This window comes from Diabrotica undecimpunctata, chromosome 11 (assembly GCF_040954645.1).
Source record: "Diabrotica undecimpunctata isolate CICGRU chromosome 11, icDiaUnde3, whole genome shotgun sequence".
NCBI lineage: Eukaryota > Metazoa > Arthropoda > Insecta > Coleoptera > Chrysomelidae > Diabrotica > Diabrotica undecimpunctata.
Window position 1 is genome coordinate 10,585,507 of NC_092813.1, and position 7,085 is coordinate 10,592,591.

The following is a 7,085-nucleotide window of genomic DNA, read 5'->3' on the forward strand; positions in this document are numbered from 1 at the left end:
ATATTGAGGGCTCACATCACTAGTGTATATTTTTTTGAGACACCCAAATTAAACACCAAAATTAGTGATAACATGCAATGGATTCCCTTGTCCTATTACATTGCAGTAAACAACTATGCTACTACACACGCGAAACCATCGTGTGCCGTCGCGTCGGGTCAATCATTCCAAATATTTGCCTTATGCGTGTCTGGTAGATAAGAATCAAAATAGACGTGGACGCATTGATGGTCGCTGCAACTTATTTTTACTTTAATGCAGTTGGCTGTGTAAATACAAAGTTACTATATATATATATATATATATATATATATATATATATATATATATATATATATATATATATATATATAGTAACTTTATATTTAATTTTGTATATGGTATATATGTGCTTCTTATCTTGGTACTTCCGGTTGCAGCTGCTCTCCGTCTGGAATATTTAAGGACTGTCTGGCCGAGATGTGAGAAGGAAAGGAATTATATGGAGTATAGAATTGGAACCTGATTTTTTAGAAACAGTAGCTGGTGTAGGGACAGGGTTACCAAGCCCTGAAATAGTCTGTTTTTACTGGAAACTGTAAAAGAGTACTATCCGTTACCCCTTATCATTCTTACATCCTGATCATCTATTTCTCTGTTTCGTAATATGTTTGTAAGACTTCTATGTTGTAGTTTGTCGAAGAATTTCTCGAAGTCAACTAGACATATGAATACGTCACAGTTTACATCTCGACACCATTATATGAGTGTTTGTATAGTAAATAATACCTCTCTAGTGCGAAAGTCTTCTTTAACTTACAGTCATACACATTTATGTATGACTCACATGCAGACTTTTGAAACATAGTTTATCGAGCTAACTGTTCTATATTCTTCACATTTTATTGCGTAGTGTTTTTGAATATTGGAATAAACTTAGATATTAGTCATTTTTCGGAATTTTCCTGGTATATTAAATTTCACTGAATAATTCTACTAACATCAATGTGATTCTCTGTTAGTAGTTTTAATATTTTTGGTATTTCATTCGGTCCCATGGATTTATCATTTTTTAGACGTTTTACTGCTTTTTCAATTTTCCCTTTGGTAATTGTATGTCTATTTATACTTTTTGATTCTATTGTTTTCATACTTTCGTTGTCTTTAAATATCCCTTTTATATATATTTTCCTCAGTTCCATCTAAGCTTTTAACGAGAGTAGATGTATTTACGATAAGTATAGTGGTGAAGACAAAGTTTATTTTGTGAAATGGAAGTAGTTAGAAAGGAGATTGATGATCCTGGTGGAACAACTATATCATTATCTGGTGAGTCGTTTCCAATAACAAACGATTAAAAAAATGATAATGATCCGAGTCTTATCAGAAAACATTACGATAAAAACATACGATATAGGTTGTGTGACACTGGCCCATTCGTTGTGTATGTAGAGTCTATCGATAAAAATATCGGTAAATTACATCCAATGAGAGTTGGACATTATTTACATACAAATAATTTTAAAAATAATATTACTGAAATTAAATCTATTGGTAGGAATAAAATTAAGGTAATTTTAAATAATGCTTCTTCTGCTAATAACATTGTAAGTGGCGACTTTTTAGAAGCCAACAATTTAATTGCTTATATACCACGGTTTTTTGAGGAACGTCTAGGTTTAATACGTTCAATTGATACAGGGTTTACCGAAACATATCTACTGGAAAAACTTAAAAGTGAGAATCCAAATAGTAATATTAAAGAAATAAAACGACTAAATCGTAGAGTCACTACAGAAACAAATGAAACAAAACTAGTACCTAGACAATTTGTATGTATAACATTTATCGGAGCTTCTTTACCAAAACAAGTCATAATAATTAATAGTTGCATTTTTCCAGTGGAACCGTACATATATCCTGTTATACAGTGTCAGAAATGCTTAAGATATGGACATATGACACAACAATGTAATGGGAAAGAGCGTTGTAAAAACTGTGGTGAAAATCATAATAATAAGGACTGCTCTGTGGGAACTAAATGTTTATACTGTGGTCAGCAACATTCGGCACTATCAAGAGAATGCTCAGAATATATTAAACAACGTAAAATTAAGGAAATTATGGCAACAAAAAATATCTCGTTTCAGGAAGCTGAAAAAGTTCAAAGCAATCCAAATTATTATTCAAACATATTAACTAATAATAGATTTTCGTTACTAGCTAAAGATTCTAGTAGTTTTCCTCCGCTACCTTCCAAAAATGTTAATGTACCTTCAGTGTGCAGTATCTCTACACCGAGAGTTGTGAGAAGAAATTCCACATCAAGTAACAGTTCTGAATCTTTTAAAAAAAGAAAACTGAATGAGAGCGATTATATTGATAATGAAAGAATTGAGAAAAGTACAGCCAGTTCGTCAATCTTATCAAATCCTTACAGGAACGAGTTCATGAGACATAAAGAAAAAATAGTTAAAGGTATTACTAATATACTATTCAGCTTTCTCTCTGATGTTTTAAATTGCAAAGATTATATAGACAATGATCAAAATTTAATTAAAAAACATATAAATCTATTGGAAAATTTATCCAAATCCAATGGATCATAACAGTTCAAATAATTGAAATATAATTCAATGGAATAGTCGTTCTACTGTATCTAATGCGCAATCTTTTTAACAATTTCTGTATTCGAATGCTATTGATATTGCAATTTTATCTGAAACATGTTATAAGACAAAACACAACATTGTTTATAAGGGATACCAAATGATAAGAAAAGATCGTCAAGATCGTAGATTTGGAGGTGTAGCTATATTTTTAGGCCTACGGATAAATAAGTATAAGATATTGGATATTATAAATGTTAAAACATTGGAAATGTGCGGTGTAAAAATTGATTTCAATGGCAGAATAATTAATATAATCCTGTTTTATAAACCTGACAAGAATATTAGCATCCGAGAATGGGAACGGCTTTTTAATTGGTGTTCCTCACTCGAAGGAGAGACGGTACTAGGAGGTGACTTCAACGCCCATCATGCGGTATGGGGTTCTCCAAAAAATAATACTGATGGCAATAGAATAATTGATGCATTAACTGATATGGATTTAATATTTCTAAACGATGGTTCGGCGACTAGAATTACCCCTCCAAACTCTACAAAATCAGCTGTAGACTTAACGCTAATAACTCCTGGACTAATTGCACTAGCACATTGGCAAACATCGGATAAAGCTCTTGGATCTGATCATTATATTATTTCCATCAAGTTGAATATTAATGTACCCTCTTCTGTTGTCTATCCAACAAGGAAATGGAAATTAGAGAAGGCCAACTGGGAATTGTTTCATAGCACTCTTGAAATGGAACTGAAGAATGTTGTATACTCTGAAAACTGTAATGAAATGGCATTTAATCTGAATAGAGTAATTAATACAAGCAGCGAATCTTCTATCCCCCAAAACGTACCCTTCAGTCCTAAATATAGACAAAAATCAATTTGGTGGAATGATGAATGTAATACACAGATACAGCTTAAGAAGAATGCTCTTAAAAAATACAAAACAACATCTACACTGAATACCTTTCTTGAATATAAAAAGATAGAAGCACAACTATAAAAATGTTTAAACACAAAGCCAAAACAACATGGATTAAATTTTGGTCCAGTCTTAACTCTAGTTGCCCATCAACTCAAATATGGAAGATGGCTAACAAATTAAACAACAAAAACGCAAACATCAAACATGCTCCTTCCGCAGTTGCAGAAGATATTCTTCAGAAGTTATGTCCACCATTTGTTGACAAACATATACCTTACATGGCTTTACATCCAGAAGAACATTATTTATTAAAAGAAATAACATCATCTGAACTGGAATATGCTATCAAGATATCCAAAAACACAGCTCCAGGTCCAGATCAGATTTCTTACATTATGTTACAAAAAATGGGTGTACTGGCTAAAAGACTACTACTATATATTTATAACTGTATTTTGCAAACTGGAATATCCCCTTACACATTTAATGATTGCTTTGTTATATTAATTCTAAAACCGGGAAAAGACAAAGATAATCTGGAATCATATAGACCAATAACATTATTGTCATGCATTTTTAAAATATTTGAAAGAATTCTAAAATTGAGAATGGAAATTTGGTTAAGGCGGCATAATATTCTACCAGCAACACAATATGGATATAAACAAGGCTATGGAACCACGGAGGCAGTAGTTCGTCTGACTACAGATGTACAAATTGGTTTTTCTAATTCCATGAACAGGTGCATTGTTTATTGACATAAAAAGTGCATATGGCAATATTGATTTAAATATACTATGTGATAAACTTGTGTTTCTTGGCATTCCAAAATCGATAGCACATTTACTATCAAATCTATACAAAGACAGAAGTGTATCGATAAGAGTAGGTCACAATATTATTAGACCCAAGATCACATCAAAAGGTATTCCACAGGGAGCTGTTTTAAGTCCACTTCTTTTTAATTTGTAAACATACGATATGCACAATTTATGGTCTCCCAATATTGTTTGCTTACAATATGCTGATAATATTGTCATCTACTCACATAAGAAAACGTACAGTGAAAGCACTACTGAACTCAAACATATTATGTACAACTTGGATAATTGGACTTGGTTAAATGGATTCAATATTTCGTACCAAAAATGTGCCGTAGTATTTTTTTCAAGAAAACACCCTATTAAACATCCCGCTGTAACCTTACATAACAATGATATTCCAATTGTTTTGGAATTTAGATATCTTGGTGTCGTACTTGACAGAAAATTGCTTTGGACTCAACATATTACTTATACAATTGGTCGCTGCGAAAAAGGTTAAATTTTCTTAAAATGGTGTGTAAAGGTTCGTGGGGTGCAGATCAAAACATTGCATTAACTTTTTATCGAGCCTATATAAGATCTATAATAGATTACTGTTGTGTGGTATATGGGTCAGCTAGCATAACCAATTTACGTAAACTTGATAGAATCCAATTTAAAGCTCTAAGGATTGTGTTGATGAAAAGCACTCCAAATGAAGCCACCCTAGCTCTAGCATCTGAAAACCTACTCTCATTGCGCAAAGAATATCTGGCAAGCAAATATTTCCTAAACCAACATTATCGTGGCACTTATAATGCTAAAACAATTAATGAAATAAATACAGCTGATTTAACATCTACATACTTCATTAAAAAAAACTCTCCACCACTTGCAAGAGCAATTATAACTTGCAACGAACTGAAGTTAATAAATTCCCCTTGTAATCTTATCTGGGAATCGTTGGATATACCACATCTAACAAGTGTTCTAGCTACAAATATTATTATCCCTAAATACCAAAACGAATTTTGCTACACTACTCTTAAAGAATTCTTAAGTGGCTTTTTAGATCATATTGTGATCTATACAGATGGGTCAAAATCACCAACATGTACAACCAGTGCTTACTTTGTACCAAAAATGAAGATTAAAAAATCATTTATTTTAAATAATTAATCCAGCATTTTTTGGAAACCAGTGGAACAAAATTGTCATATGCAGTGATTCACTGTCAGTATTACATTCCTTGCAAAACTTTAAATTCATAATAAATAGCAATATATTCATATTAGAAATTTTTTAACAGTTACTAAAACTATCAGATCCATATGGTACTAAATTTTTATGGGTTAAGGGACACTCAGATATTGTTGGCAATAATATTGCTGATTCTATAGCTAAAAATCCATTACAGCACCCACATATTATGGTGATAGAAGAATTTAACACATGTGACCTACTTGCCTATATCAAACAACATATTAAATTTAAATGGGACAGACAATGGATTCAGTTTGGTGAAAGCAGGGGCACTAATTTATACAAATTACAACCAACAGTAGATGTAAAACAATTTTACAAAGATGTCACACTAAGCAGAAACACAGTGTCAACTGTCTTAAGATTAAAAGTAGATCATGGATGTTTTCCGAAACATCTACACCAAATAGGAGTTCTCCCAATAGACATATGTTAGTGTGGAACTAGTATAGCTGATTTAAATCACATATTCTTCAACTGCCCACTACATCATAATATAAGTACGTGGCTGCTAAAAGAATTGATAAAAGAGGGTTTAAGTAAACCATTAAACGTATATCTTCTATTAAGTGAAGACAATATAAAAATCTTTAAAATAATTATTATATTTCTTGTAAAAATTAAGTTAAAGGTATGAGTGTAAAATTGATCGTATGCGTGAACATTTCCTTTGTATGTTTACCATATATGTTGCCCACCTACCTAACCGTGGTTTATGTCTTGTTTGTTACAATAAAGCCGCTCTGATGAATCCCTGAGCGTGAAAAGTGTGCTCCTTGTACAATCCTGTATGAATGAAGACTAATATTTATATGTAATTACGTGGCTAAAGGTTTCAAGCCAAAGACAATATAAAAAAAATATACATATTTTCCTACATATTTATTTTTTTTTTGTACATTTAACTATTATTTTGTTGTTTTTGTTCATATGTTTCCAATATCTCCTTTTTTATAATATGCTAGCTGTTTCGTTAATCTTCCTGTATATGTTAAAGCTCTTCTTCTTCTTTTTAAGTAGACATGACTATGTCTGTTTTTCAATGTGCCTCCAGTAAGTTGTCGTTTCATCGTTTTCGTGAAACTTCCAGACTTCCTAGTAATCGACTTCATATAGTTAAAGTTAAAGTTGTCCTATTGTTTTCTAATCTTTTTATTTCTGCATGATTTTCTATTAGCCACAATTCCCTCTCTTCTTTGATATTTTTGTCTGATTTTTCTATTTTCATTTTTGTATGCTTGTTAGATTTTATTCTTGTATTTTCTCCTTTACAATATCGATGACTATTCCATGTGTAATCCATCGTTTGTTTTTAGGGGATGTATCACCCTCCAGTTGCTTTTTATAATGTTCATCAAGATTTTCTATAACTATATCCATTTTTCTGTAGCTTTAAGCTTTTCGTGTCTTCAAACTGTCTGGACTTCCTTGTGTATTTCTTCTTTGATAAATTGGCAAGTTGGATAAGAGCAGCCGTTTTTAGTCTTCTTAGAT